General features: G+C 36.2%; 3 long non-coding RNA genes across 6 annotated transcripts; all 3 read left to right on the forward strand.

Annotated features, from left to right (window-relative positions):
- Positions 1-551: 551 nt before the first annotated feature.
- LOC113273510 lies at positions 552-2,803 on the forward strand. 2 transcript variants are annotated; one of them, XR_003322442.1, is made up of 5 exons: positions 552-807; positions 1,043-1,100; positions 1,176-1,302; positions 1,386-1,564; positions 2,527-2,803. It is a non-coding gene; the product is annotated as an uncharacterized LOC113273510 (long non-coding RNA). The 2 variants fall into 2 exon arrangements; XR_003322441.1 differs by lacking the exons at positions 1,176-1,302; positions 1,386-1,564 and having other exon boundaries at positions 2,527-2,801.
- Positions 2,804-3,094: 291 nt separating this feature from the next.
- Positions 3,095-6,452, forward strand: LOC113274712. Of its 3 annotated transcripts, none has more exons than XR_003323163.1 (6): positions 3,095-3,795; positions 3,916-3,986; positions 4,076-4,250; positions 5,445-5,617; positions 5,725-5,768; positions 5,985-6,452. It is a non-coding gene; the product is annotated as an uncharacterized LOC113274712 (long non-coding RNA). The 3 variants fall into 3 exon arrangements; XR_003323164.1 differs by having other exon boundaries at positions 5,458-5,617; XR_003323165.1 differs by having other exon boundaries at positions 5,484-5,617.
- Positions 6,453-10,103: 3,651 nt separating this feature from the next.
- Positions 10,104-12,526, forward strand: LOC113273511. The gene is made up of 4 exons (XR_003322443.1): positions 10,104-10,400; positions 10,521-10,631; positions 11,535-11,948; positions 12,116-12,526. It is a non-coding gene; the product is annotated as an uncharacterized LOC113273511 (long non-coding RNA).
- The last annotated feature ends 3,174 nt before the right edge of the window (positions 12,527-15,700 follow it).

The following is a 15,700-nucleotide window of genomic DNA, read 5'->3' on the forward strand; positions in this document are numbered from 1 at the left end:
GTATCATGCTAAGTTTGAAGTCAAAACCCTCTTGAAGCTTCTTGGTTCATAGTTTGTATCGTTATACCACACTTGAAGTTCATGATGACCTATGTAACTTGTCGAAATTCAAACCAGAATCACAAAGACAAAGCACAAAAGCACAAAGAAACACACTAATTATCGAATTCATTTCTTATTTTTCAGCTTCATTCCCGTATATTTTTCGGAATTTTTTCTAACCGAACGTCCATAACAATATCTTAAATTTATTGATATATTTTTGGGAATGTATAAAACAGTCCTATAATTAGGACCCGATTTGCAAAATGGTCATAGAGTTACAAACCATTTACAAAAGAGTCACACTTCCGTTATTTCATTGGTTAAGTCAGTAGGACCCACCGAGTCAGAGTTAAATGACTAGCAGAAATTACCAGTTAGTCCTTAACCTAACTACATCAAATCTGTAGCCATAGACCGTGTTAACGGTACATCTAGAGGATTATTTAGACGGACAGGATATGGCCGAACTAAATAGAGACTATAACCCGTTAGGTTCCATTTCTGTTTAATTTTTTTGCATCCTCTACTCTCTCTCATTTTCTATTATCAGAGCTCTTCAAAAATGGCGATTCATTGAATATCGAGTGATTTCGAGTCATTTTCATAGCAAACAGATACTTAACAGGTTATGTAATTCGTGTGTGTGGTTTTGATCCATATCTTGTGGTGTTTTGTGAGATTTGCATCCAAATCTGGTAACTGGTTGTTCAATACGGCGGTTTTGTTACAAGAGATCATTACCATGTTTGCGAACATCACGAGGTTGGTAATTACAACCATATTCCGTCAATTTCATATTAGATTTCTGGAACCCTAATTACAGATAGTTTTTTTTTTGTTTTTCATAAACCCTAAATAAAATTGGGTATTTTATCTGTTACTAATTAGATTCAGGAACCCTAATTTAACGATTTTAAGGTTTTTCTTCTCTTATTTTTTTGTTTTTTTCATAAACCCTAATTGATTCTGTATTCAATTTTGTTATGGTTATGTGCAGGAAATATGTGAAGAACCCCGTTCGAAGTTTTAGGGTTGAAGAATGTGATACTAATAAGGTTAGTTTTTTTGATAACATAAGTGTGAATTCTTGTGGATTGAACGTGTGTTTGAACTTATCAACCAATTCGTAGTTTTGAGGCTATGTGGAAAATTCGAATCTAGGCCAGCAGAGCTCTTCTTGATCTTGAATTCAGTTAGGCACTGATGCTGCATTGTCATTGTTCCTAAGTTATTTGATGGAAGAGGTGTCTTTGCAAGGTTAGATACTGTTTATGTCTTTTATGTCAGTACTCAGTATTGAAATATTCTTGAGCCCTAATTGCATCTTGACATTAGGACAGGTGAAGTTGGTTGTCCATGCAATGTGTCTGTGTCAGTTACGGCTCGCATCTGAGTCTGAAGATGATATTAAGGGTCCTACCCTCCTGGCTTTGCTTTGTATGCTTGAAAGTCGTAAAGCCTTTAATAATGTCTTCCTTCGGCATCACTTATTTTGCATCTTACAACTGGCTGTAGGGAGGTGAATCAAAACTTCAAGCACCCCGTGTTTTTGTTTTCTTTTTTCTTTTTCTCATGTTCACATGTTAATTGCTTGATTGCTTGCTTCTTCGTTTACCAAATATATTGCAACATTCCGTGCAGTCTTGCAGAATATTGATGTCATGCTTAGTTTTCCAACATCATATTGGTTTATTTAGTTGTCCCACTTTCGTTAGACTGAATGATTATTTTTTTTTCCGCAACGAATGTGCCATGATTGACTGAGGAGATAGAAAACATTACCTTGTGAGCATAGGTTGCTCTGTGTGCTTAGCTTAAACGGGTATGCATGTGAATATCAACTTAGCGATGTTTACTCTTAGATGAAAAAATAGTAAGTTTCAGACATGCTAACTGGCCCCTATGATCTGATAAATGACATGCATGCACACTTCATTAGGCGTGTTTAAAGATTTTCTTTTGAATAAGCTTTCATATAAGATCTGTACGAAGGAGAAAGTAGAGTGAAATAACTCTCTTGGGAATAGTTTTTGCTTGTGAATTTGGTGGCATGTCTTGGACATGGTCTAGGTACATCTATTGGTAAAGATTCAAATAAGCTTTTCCTGTACAAGCATTTTGGCCATGTGTGAAGTTTTTAGTGGTCACTTCACCACCAACAGACCCCTTCTTTGTATAAGCATTTTGGTGAGTGAGTGGGGTTGGGCTGACAGTGATGCTCTCACCAATTACTGAATACCATGTAGCTTAGGCAAATTTTTTGAACTATGAAGGTGCGCGACATATAGTGTTTTTCGTGTTAAGATTTTCTATTTTTGGCCATTAGTTTGAGTAGATGTTTATTCTACAGTGTCAGATATCAAAATGATCTAAAGTTTTACGTTTTAACCTTCAAAAAAGTGTTGCTTTGCCATATTTTCTTGGCTTGAAAATTTTACTAAATTATGATGAAAAATGAAAGATGAGTATTATTGTCTGCAGGTGTATAAAGATCAATGTAATCAGACACTTTTCTGCCCACAAAAGTGTGCCACCTCATAGAGACGACACGTCAGCAAGATGCCCACCACGTCACAGAGACGCCACGTCAACAAAATGCCCAACACGTCAATGATAGCCTAACTGCAGTTAACATTTGGTTGAGTTAAGAGTGAGGGTATTTTGGGAATAACTAACCCCGTTTTCTTACAAAACTGTTATGTCGGATGATGTATGATCAATTTATAACCGATTTATAAAATATGATCATTTCGTAACTGAATTACAAAAAGTGTGGCCATTTTGTAAATGGCCCTATATTTTTTAGATTTTTTCCATATCAAAAGTTGGTAATAAAACGGAATTTAGTTTAGCATAGAAGCAAAATTTATCAAAGAAACACAAACTTCTCACATACTGGGGTTGATCCGTATGACATTCCCAAATCAAATCTATACCGTTCAAAGACATCCATGATCCGTATTACCTTCCGTAATCAAATCTCTACCGTTCAAATGTTTTTTTATATAAATAAGAAAATTCTCTCTCTTCACTTCTTCAGTTTCTTCCCCTAACTCTCTTTCACTTCACCATACTTGGCATATCTTCATCTAATCTCTCTAACCTTGCGCCTCCCTCAGAAAAAAAAAACCTAACTCAATATTTGTTTAATCGGTGATATAACAAAGGAATCAGTTTCAGTTTGAAACAAATCAGAAACCCTCATTGTTGTGTTGTAGAAACGAAACTAAATCTCAAGATCTCTTCAAAACATTGCAATTAAAAGTCAAAATCGAACTCCAAATTCTTTCAATCAGATTACTAAACCAGTTTCATCTACAGAAGCTGTAAAATAGAAGATAGGGTTGTTGTGATTCGATTTGACAGTGAAGATTTGAAGATCTGTTGGTTTCCATCAAGAATAAAAAATCTAGGGTTTGTGTTTGTTGTTGGTTTTTGCTGCCGCTGCTGTTAAGAAGATGAGAAACGAGTGATGAACAGAGATGAATGAATCAGGTGGAGATTTTGTATAAATATAAAATTTCGACAAGTGAATTTTGTATAAATATAAACTTCTCACCCAGGAAGCATCACGAATAGCTTCCTGAGTTGGTGTGATTCGATTTGACAGTGAATTTCAATTTCAAAATCCGAATTTCACCAAATTTCATATAAATATAAAATCCTCCCCATTCGTGAAGCTAGGGTCATATAGCTTCTGCTGAAGCTATTCGTGATGCTTTTAGACTCGAATTCGACGATGAATATTGGGTAATTTTCTGTAATTTCACCTTTTTTTCTTCTTAATTTCTCATCATTTTTATTTAGATTTTAGAATTATGATGATTTCGTTTGGATCTAATTGATAACCTTTTATTTATTTTTGAATAGGAGTACATGGTCAGGGGCTTTCTCTCTTATCGTGAGAAGTTGCTGCTCCTCTCTCCTGGAGAAAATCCCATGTATGTATAATTGTGTAATCTAGGGTCTGTGGATTGGTTAAAATGTGTGAAACTGATCTTTATTGATTATTTTTTCGTTTTTGTTCTAGGGATCAATCATTTTGCCCAGACTCTGATAGAGAGTGGTTGAAACTGATAGTGCTGCGTGTGAGTTTGGGAAATTTCTTATTTTTCACCATATGCAACTTTCATAATTTTGGTCTTTTCTTGGCAATTAAAAGGAAGGGTTGCCATAATTTATGAGGCTGAAATCTCAATACACAGGTTAGATTGACAGTTTTTGATCCTTATCATTCTTTGAAGCATTTTTTTTATTGTATACATAGTATAAATTTAGAGTACTATTGTGTACACTGGGTGTTTGACAAATGGTTTTAACCAAATCCTTTGTATCCAAAGAAACTAATACATGGGTGTTTCTCCATTTTGTACATGGCTTGTTGCTGCTAAGCCTATGAATATGATGCTTCATTTTGTTAGTATAGAGTTGTGACTTTTTAGCTAAGGCAATATATATATATATATATATAATATATATATATATATAGATACCAACGGTGAGGTTACTCGCATGTTACTGATGCATGAATTATTATTTTTATGAAATATATGTTAATGGTAAAGGAAATGTCTCGACAGAACAATGATGGGGCTAGTTAGTCCATTCTCCATGTCTTTCATTTGCTAGCTAATTATATGGTCACATAGCTTGCATCCCTTTCTCTAACTTATTAGATATTCAAATTAAGATTCGAAAGCTGATTAATAATTATTTTCTTAATATAATTTAGAGGATTACGAAGGACGTATTCTTTTTCCATTAGAGGACGATGGTTGGAAGATTAGTTGGGATAAATGAATGCTAATTTTTAAAATTAAGGCAAGTGATCCATTACTCAAATGATTTATGTATTTTATATGATGAGATGTGTCATTTTAATGCCTTAGGCTTTTAAATTAAATGATGGAGACCATTTGTTACTATATTAGTCCATGGATTGTATGTGAGTGCACTATATAGGTGCTTGGATATAAAACTATCCCTGTTCATCTCAACTCATAGTCTTTTGCATTTAAATGGGTCACACACTTATACCTTTAAGATGTGACAGTGGGGTGTCGTTAAGGATGAGGTGCCGTTATGAAGGGCCACTATGATTGTGTTCACGCAGACTAACTTGTCTATAGCTGAATTTAGAAATGTAATGTATATACAACGATGGTACTATTTTATTGTGAATTAAGTTGTGGTATCTTGTTATTGCTGTGATCGATTTGACGGACAACTGACTGAATTGTTTTGGCATAGTATCTAGAACTAGCCATTTTGGTGTGGTCAGTTTTTTACAATTTTCGTGTCGTCTTCATTTCGAATTACTTTCATTCAGTATCATTGTTTTACAACTGTAGAATAATCTGTATTCTAAAGCTGTATTATATTTGCGAGATGACTGGCAGTGGTCAATTTCAGGTACTGAAGCTTATTTTCATTCTCAGGCACATGGAGTAATTGAGATGCCAAACCCCAATCCTGAACAGTTAATATTTGAACCTTTCATTGAGACAGATCCCATCATTTTCTCTTCAAAATCCACTAATGAAAATTCAAAATCCACTAAAGCCTACTATGGGTACGAGCCGCATTCTGTTTTACCAATTGGTGTAATTGCTCTTCTTTTTATCCATCTGCTAAGCTTTATTTAGGTTTGTATCTGACTTCATATTTTTTTTACTACAGGTCAATTTTATGAAGCGCCAGTTTCTGGTATTCGAGAAACCAAGGTATAATACTTCTTTTTGTTCTATCCGTCAGATTCAATTACAACATTGATAACCAGAAAATGAATCAAACCTCTCTTGCATATATTTAGTTCTTATTAAAGTGTTCATATCTGTTACTAGAGGCACCGGAATGGTTATCCTGTAATGCTTAAGGTGTAGATTAAAGTGTATATTCGTAATCAAGACTTGTTGTTTAACTTATATCTCTTCTTGCAGGTTGCCTTCAGGACAAAGGCATTCCACCCTAATATTAACAGCAGTGGGAGCATTTGTCTTGACATCTTGATGAGGCAGACAGGATGTTGGACATGGATTTTGAGCCACAGATTCGGAAAATTGTTAATGAGATACCTCCTCGACGCCAGACGCTGATCTACACTGCAACTTGGCCCCAAGAAGTGCGTAAAATTGCTGCCGATTTACTAGTCAAGCTTGTTCAGGTTAACATTGGGAATACTGATGAGCTTGCTGCAAACAAGCTTGAAAAAGTGAAAACTACAGGGAGACCCATTCTCCCAGATTTTTCCACTGAGAAACTCACGGATAGAAAACTGAAGGCGTGCACCCATTTTTTAGGGAAAAATTATTCTCACACCCATAATTTATAAAATTTTGTTTTGTTATTTTTTCAAGCACTGAAATCAGCTGCCATCAACATCAACTGGGAAACGAATTTCTTCTTCCTATCTCTCTTATCTTGTTCTTCATTTTCAGATCTACTAGATTTAGAACAATAATTTCAAAAAAATCTATTTCAAAACAAAGGCTTGTTCTTCAATACAAGCCCGATCTGTTTCAAAATCTTGATAAAAGATGATTTTGGGTTACAAATTTACGATCAGTAGACTTTCCTCTTCAAACCCATTGAAGATTTTTTCACAAAACACTGATAATCTTAGCCTAATTCAGGGCTTTTCTCTTCACGGACGAAATTAATGACAAGGGAAATCATCATCGCTGGATCTATGGGGATTTAAACTACGAAATTGGTGTTGGTGAATGGTAGCTGCATATAGTTCTTGAGATGAGAATGAAGACGGTCTGATGGTCGCAGATTTGTTGGATTGAATCTGCTGGTACTCACGATGGAATTTCCTGAGATAGTGGTCAGGTACTCACGATGGAATTTCCTGAGATAGTGGTCAAGTTGCTGGAAGAGATTAATGGCAACATGAGATGAAATTGGCTGAATCGTTACAACATTTATGGTTTGAGTAAGTGAAGAAGAAAGGTTCCCCTGCCATGAATTCATGTGAACATTCGAGTTCGATCGCACAACAAAGAAACGGTCAGCAACGTCATAAAATTTGAGAAGGCTTGGTACAGATGTGAACTCATTCTACAATTATAAATACAAAGTTAGGTTATAATGGTGGCTGTCAGGGGATTTGCAGACGTAAATGGAGAACATGTATTGATTCTTAATAATTTGTTATTTGTGTGTATTTCAAGAGTTTGTGAATGATTTCTGAAGATTAATTGAACCAGGGAAGATAATGATGTTGATGTTGATAATGGGGATTGAATGGAGTGTGTTTATGGGTTGTGAATGAATGAGGAATTGCAGTTACCAGTTTAGGCACACAACACGTTCGAGAAAAGGCCTTCAAGCTCATCTGATGCTAGTTGAGTTTGTCTACAATGGTTGTTGCTGCAATGGTGCTGGTGGTCTGTTTTACAGGGTTTCTGGTGGGATGATTTTCGCAGACTGAACTGGTTTGGTTAGGAGGAGATACTGCAAGTTGTTGAGCTAATTTTCAGCCGTAGAACGTGTGTTGTTATGGGTCTGTGTTGGTGATATGATGTTCATGGAAGAGATAGGATCTGAGGTCTGAAACTGTAGTGATTTGGTTGAGCTATGGCAGTGAAAGATGTATGCTGCTACTGGCTTCCTTCTATGGGTTAACAGCTTGTTTTAGATGATGTTTCAGCTGCTAACCAGGGACTGGGATTGAGTTATTGCTGCTGGTGTTCGAGTAATTGATGGAAGAGATAAAGTTACAACAATTCCAGTGGGGTTAGAAGGCATGGGCTTACCTGATTGTGTTAGTGCGATGAATTTGGATGAGTCATATTCTTAATTAACCTTGGTCCAGTGACGTTTGGGTCAGTTAATATGTCCAAAATTCTGTTGTGTGTCTAAAGAAATGATTGCATGATTTTTTTTGCAGATACAAAAGTGACTACATAATCTATCATGCAGCTGAAAAAATGGTTGCATAACCTATTATACATCTACAAAATTTCCTGCATAACGTGTTATGCAGTCCGAAAAATGATTGCATAACCCGTTATACAACAACATTTTTGTTAGTATTGAAACCAACAAAAAATAAGGTTGCATAACTTGTCATGCACCTACAATAATATCTACATAACATGTTATGCAGTCGTGAAAATGGATGCATAACCTGTTATGCATCCGAAAATATGACTGCATAATGCATCGAGAAAATTGTCGCACAATCTTTTATGCATCGAGAAAATAGATGCATAACATGGTATGCATCCGTAAATATGGATATATACTGCATTATGCATCAATTTTTTATACTCAAGAAGGGTGCGAAAACAATGGGTACATGACTTGTTATAGATGCATAATTTTTTATGCAGTCGAGAAATTGGTTGCATAATTCGTTATGCGTCTGCATAATGCGTTATGCATCCTTTTTGGTGGCTGCATAATGGTTATGTATCAAGTTTTCGAAAATTTTGCCTAAAACGATGATCACCTCCGATTTTTTCATGAAAAACAAAAATTTGATATTGTTGTTTGTACTCGTTGTGTAGCTCTCTTTAAAAGATTTCCAACCATATAAAATTTGTAAATTTTTAAGGTGCGGATTTTGAGATATGTTATGTCCAAGTTGAGTTGCCAATTATACCCCTGATGCATAACTCAGTCATGCAGATGCATAATCCGTCATGCAAAAGTTTTTAATAATTTCATATAATTATGGGTGTCACGGAAATAATTATGGGTGTCACAATATCCAAAATTAATTATGGGCCTGAAAATGAGAATTTTTTTTTTTTTTGGGTCTCCCCCTAATTTCCCCTTGAAAAATGGTTCTTGAGCAGGGTTTGATTTATGTTATGTCCATTATATGCTTGGTCATGTAAAAAAAATGGGTATCATTTTCTTTTCTTTTGTTGTGCAACACACTTTCATACAAGGTGACTTGAAGTTAGCTAGGTAATGCAATTGGAGTGGCAGGTTAACTTGAATGAATGTAAATGTGTTGCACTGGCAGCTTAATGTGAATGTAAAATACTTTCGGCAATTCGGTTTCAGGTATAATTTTTTTTTTTCAAAATAGTTTTATGCACACAACTTCTAATAAGAGTTGTATTCCATATTTCAACTACACAAACCAATGGTTGTGAAAGAATGTCTTTACGACATAACTAGGTGTTGTCCAACATGGTTCTACAACTCTAACAAGTGTCGTGCAAATCTTATTCATAATAGTAATAAGAGTTGTTACATATTTTTACAATACACATCCTAGGTTGTCTAAGATAGTCCTTCAACTTATACAAGTGTAGTGTTACATATTTCTACGATACACATCCTAGGTTGTCTAAGATAGACCTTCAACTTATACAAGTGATGTGTTACATATTTTTACGATACTCATCCTTTGTTGTGTAAAATAGTCCTACAACACAAGCAAGAGTTGTGTTAGGCTTTCAAAAAAAATCGAAAGAGAATCACAACTTTGCCAAAATATTGTCGAACCATGAATCACATCACCCTTTGCAACTCTTAGTCAAGTATTGTAGAAAAGGTTGGACTTTCTACAATACCCCAATCCACAATGCATAAAATAGAGTTGTCGTAGGGGTACTACAACACTAACACAGTGTCGTCAATGATGATTTTTCCCGTAGTGATTGGTTAAAAGAAAATCAAAAATGTATTTCATTCGGTGGCTATTCACTACACCATTTTTCCCGATTAGCAACAGAATTTTGCAACAGGTCATATGCAGTTGCGAATTCGCAGCTAAATTCGCAACCACTCACAAATTCGCAATTGCTGTTTGCCGTTGCAAAATTTGTAACAGAGGAAAGTAGTTGCGAAATTTTGATGGGTATTGCAATTCGCATCGGCTGACCGTAACACATGTGCGTCCTGCTGGTGTGCAAGGTGACACCAACATTATACGCGTGCGAACCGGTTGCGTGGGTGGGAACATTAGTGTTATTTTTTAGCCCAAAAATGTAAAATCGTTTTACATCAGAAAGATTATTCCACCTTTTTCCTTTGTCATATATCCAAAATCCAACCCTACCTTATCTTCTTCTTTATCTACCAGGACCAGCGCCTCCATCTCTCTCTCATTTCGCCTCATCTCTATTCTCTTCATAAACACAGACGAAATCGAAGATCCATCGAAAAAATCAATCAATAACATCAACTCTTCTCTGTTCTCTTCATCAACACCAGCTGAAAACGAAGATTCATCAGCTCTTCTCGATGCTCATCATTAACAAAATCCATCAACATATCAGTTCTTGAGGATTTCTTGTGAATCGATGAAGAACAGTCAATGAGGAGCACCAACAGTATTCGAGAGTAATCGATGAAACTCAAGATTATACCTCTTCCTTGGTATGTTGTTGGTAAGGGAAACCCTAATTTTGTTTTTGCTTTGATTGATGCTGGTGTGAATTTTAGGGATTTATCAAATGGGAATTTATTTTTTGTTTGAGATTGATGGTTCAATTGATTGTTGTTTGCAGCTGTTCATTCCAGAAATTTGTATGAATGGGTGTGTATACTTAGCTCAGCAATGGATTTACTTATAATGGTATAGAAGTTGATTAATCTAAACACCAAACCTTCACTTTGAGGTATATAGAAATAGCAGTTCATCAACTATGTATATTTCAGTTTCGTTATAATACAATTTTTGATGAACACATCTTTTCTTTGCTTGCTTATAGTGTTTTTGTCATTGAATGGGACACACCAAAAGATTTGAATAACAAGTTCCACTTCTGGGCTTACCAAAAACAAAAAATCTTCATATATTTTAAGCTATGAGGTGGTTCAATACATGCTAGGATTTATTTTATCATAAGATTGAGTATCGATCATACCCCTATTACACTTGAGGTCAGTTTATTTGGCTTCGGCACAGGCTCTTGCTTGTAGATTTGTTTATGTTCATGGAGATGTACGTGAGAAATACAGGAAATGCTCAGTTCGTAGAACCTGTTCACCTTCTCTATGAAGGCTCATCGCGTGTCCTGCTGGTGCTTCCTCATGATTTTCTAAAGTTACAAAACTCATGATTTTCCAGAGTTCCTTTTTAATTATCAATTCAGCTTCTGCAACTTCATCCTGTCGAGCTGCTTCTTGGTGTATTTCGTTGCAGCATGAATCTGCCTGATCCTTCCACCCAAAACTTGAAGATTGATTTGTTAGTTGAAATAAGCCAATCACCATCCATTTTCTGATGTTGATGCTGCTGTTAAAACTTCAGATGATCAGTTTGGTATTTTACGGTGCACACCAATTCTTCTTAGATTCTTTATCTGCATTGAGTTTTTGTTGCATCATTTTATTTGAGTTGTACATCTTAGTCTTGTTAACTACATTTTTGATTACTGTACTACGATTGATTATTGTTTGAAAACTGACACAACATTTAATGGTATAGGTGCTCCAGCTTGACTGGCAGTGCTCATGTTTTTAAATTCAACCATCCATCTATTGATCCCACTAACTCTCTGTTGGTTCTTACTTGACAGATAACACTATTATCTGCTCATACAGCTGATGGAATCGTTGCTTGGCGAGGTTACGGAGGAGTTTGAACATCGTTTGGCGACCCAGAATGAACCGATAAGCTTCTCTTTGCTTTGTTAGTAATAAAGAAACAAGAGATTTCTTAGTAATAAAGAAAAATAAGTATCGTGGATTGTTTGGCAGGTGGTGGTGGTGGATACCAAGGAGGAGGAGATTGGTGAGGGTGTCTTGGTGATGGATATCAAGGCGGCGGAGATCAAAAAGAAACAAGAGATTTATTAGTAACAAAGAAACATGTTTGGCATGTGGTGGTGGTGGATACCAAGGAGGATGATATCGGGGAGGGTGTTTTGCCGGGGGAGATCATGGAGGTAGTGGTAGCGAAAGAGATGGTGATTGATGTGCCATAGTTCAAGGTATGTTGATTTTATCTTCCTAATATATGATATGAGCCACAATATTGTTTACGGAGAAGTAGGATTACAATTGATTTTGATTTTTTATTTTCAACTTCAAAGTCTTAATGTTAGTATCTTGGAATGCAATAATTTAGATTAGGTATTTTTCCATGTACTGAACACAGAGGATATGGAAGATGTTTGTGGATATACCTGCCATTTGATCAGAATCCATTGATAGTTTGTTTCTAAATCATATTTGGAAGTGTACAAGGAACTTAAAGCTTACCAACTTGAAGGCTGTATCTGCGGCGAGTGATGCTTAAATGTTTTGGAGGGTAAAGTGCTATAATGTGCAACTAAGCAAAAGTGAGTAAAGAAGACACTTCGTTTAAGTTTGTGGTATTATGTCGTTGAATGGTTAAGAGATTTTGTGGTGTCCGTTAAAGAATAACACAACATTTTTGTTGTTTATTGATGGATGCTTATAGCCCACGTAGGGCTACGCTAAATCTATAGCTGTCTATTGAAACTCATCAGTTGTTCAAAAAACACAACAACTTGTGTTCAAAAGTAGTGCAGTTATATCCTCATAAGCAAATGAATCTATAGCTGTCTGCCGAACCTTTTTACTACACCAACTTTGAAGTATGAAAGCCGGTGAAAATTAATAGTTATTGTTATATGGTTACCCTGAAACTCGCCTGAATATACTGTTTAAATTGAAGGCTTCTTTGTTGTGCACTTCATATCTCTCCTGACAGATACTGTTTGTATGCTGCCTGAATTTTGGCCAGAAAATCGCCTGAAAATATTGTAGGGGACTCTTGACTAGGTCAACAGAAGATTGACTTGATTTTTTTTCAGTTGCAAAAATTTAGCAACGGCTAATAATTGTTGCTAAATTTAGAACCAGAATAATAAAACCGGGTCCGGCTAAGAATAGTCGTCCTAAGTTTTTTATGGTTCTAAATTTCGCAACCGCTATCTAGTTGTTGCGAATTTCTCATTTAGCAACTGCTTGAAGCTGTTGCGACAAGAATATAGCAACAGCAAAAAGTTGTTGCTAAACCTATTCGCAACAGCTGAAACAGTTGCAAAAGAAAGGAAAAAACAGTTGGCTGAACCAAACACCGTTGCTTAAGCGCTGTTGCAAAGAAAATACAACGCCACGTTTCGCAACAGCCGGCTGCTGTTGCAAGTCTCTTTGCAACTGCATGGGGCCGTTGCTAATCCCAAAAAATGGTGTAGTGATTCTGCTTTGGCAGATTTGTGCTTAGCCTTCCTTCTTAACGTAGATCTTTTAATCGAGCAAAAAAAAAAACAATTTTAAACGGACACCAAATAATGGTGGGTTACCATACTCCTTTTTGTATTGATGAATCTTGTATGTGTTCCTAAGAAAAGAAATTTTCCCATTTTTCGAGGTCTCAACGGCGTGTGGAAACACGTAAGAGAACTCTTGAATGGAAATTGAAAAGAGATGCGACTCCAGTTCCTTCGGAACACCAAAAAAGAAACTCCCATAAAGTCATATCTCAAACCTCGTTTAATTGGGGGCCCTAAAAACTAGTTAGGGCCTCCAACTAGAGGACAAAAAAGGTCACCCAAACTAATCCCTTATCCAAAATTTTTCTAAATGACTAAACTGCCCCTGAATGATTAGTATTAAGAATTAATTAAGTTAATTAGTGTGATTAGATTAAAATCGGATTTTGGGATAAAAATTTGGAGATATTTAATTTTTGAGTTTTTGTGAGTTGAGAAGAAGAAGAGGAGTTTTGAGAGGAAAAACTAGGGTTTTAGAAATGATTGATTCAAGTGGAAGGAATGATGTTAGGGAAGCTCAAAATGATTGTGTTGATGGTAAGATTATTTCAAATTTTCATATGGATTAGATGTATGATAAAGATATGTTAATGAAGGAAGCCATGAAAAATGGTGCAAATGATGATCCTATTGCTCAAAATGAAGGAACCAATCCTCAAAATGAAGAACCCGGAGCTCAAAACAATCAGGTAAACTTCCTATACTCTTCAAATTGTCTGAATGGTGCTCCAAATGATCGATTCATGGTCACTATGGATCAATTCAGAGTGAGAGTCGTTACAGTCGGGGTTTGTATACACTAACAACTCTATGAAGTCGTCAGTCTGTTGACACTAACAACGACGACTCTAACCTGCAACTTTTCCAGGTGATGAAAAATCGTAAAGGTAGTGTGCTAAACACTGATGACTATTGTAGCTAGGTCACCTGGAGTCGTTAATGTATTTTGTTTATACCCGGACGACCCTCAAATCCAAACTCTCTGTAAAATACTTACTCTCTAGGTCGTCATATGAATATTCATATACATTGACGACCCTAGTTAAAAATTTTAGTTAGAGTCGTCATCTCTTATGTTTATGGGTGACGACTCAACCACATTGGGTGAATTCAAAATTCCCATTAACTGCTAAGTGGATCGTTAACTGACATATTAACAAAGCGTCGACCCTTTTAGATAATCAAAGTTGTCATCTCTTATGTTTATGGGGTGACGACTCTAAGGCTGAAAAAAAAATGTTAGGTTTAGAGTCGTCAACCTTATAAATATAGGGTTAACGACTCTAGGACTGAGTTGGAATATTCCAACTTGTCAGCTTTAGGGTCGTTATCCTGCTAAATATAAAGCCGACTACCCTTATTCATTCTAATAAACATTTAAACAAATAAACTTCTAAACGTCGTTCTAAAATCTTAGGAAAGCAAAATAGTTTCAACAAACCAAACCTAGTATCTATTACAAAAAATAGTTGCATCTAAGAAAAGTTAAGAAACATAAGTTCAAGTCGACAGTAACATCTACTCACTCACGACCACCACCTCGACCTCGACCTCCGCCTCAACCCCTTTTACCTCCCTGTTCGGCTAACTTTCCGGATTCTCTTAGAAGGACCCTGAGTTGCATTGCCACCTGGGGAACCACCATCTTATCTAATACCTTGTTCATCATGATGTTGGCTGCCTTGTCCTTGTTCAACACGTTCTTCTCCTAGTTGGCTACGTGTTTTCCTGGTCCTCTTACCTTCCTTAGCCAGATCAACAAACATTTTATTTGCATTGGGATTTTCAACGTGTCTGCAGTAATCAGCGTACCGACGTTGTTTGTCAGGATCAAACACTTCCCCTTTGTCAGCATAGAAACACAGTGCCTTGATAAAAAGCTTCATTCATTCCCTTTATTTGCATTCAAATACATATTCACATTAACAAACTTATATTTGTATGTAGATGAATAACACAATTACAAAAATAAATACTCACCCCAATCTTAAGAATGGTAGAATCATCTATAATGTCAGCTTGAGAAGCAGAGGTAGATGCTTTGTTGTCTTGCGGCCGTCTGTATCACCCGACTGTGGGAGAAGCCTTCGTACCATGTAGAGTAATTTGTTGTTTCCTCGTGACCTTAATTGACATGCACCCAATTTGTGATGTCTACTAGCCTAGAGCGTCTAGTATTCAATGCTTGGTATCAGGTTCATGTTCGTAAACCACCTTCATGTCCGACACGTCAGCCTCTCATTTGTCTAACTTATGCTTGAATGGATGTACATAGTCATCATCGGGTGAATCTTGAATAAACCCAAGTTGACGCATGATTCTCATCGGATTATACATTGAAAATCCGTAAGGGTAAAAGAGAGGGCCATGGTAATACACGACATGTTCCATTGCGCAAACTCTACCATTATTATACGGATCAAATATTACCTCTTTCGATG

Source organism: Papaver somniferum, chromosome 4, assembly GCF_003573695.1.
Source record: "Papaver somniferum cultivar HN1 chromosome 4, ASM357369v1, whole genome shotgun sequence".
NCBI lineage: Eukaryota > Viridiplantae > Streptophyta > Magnoliopsida > Ranunculales > Papaveraceae > Papaver > Papaver somniferum.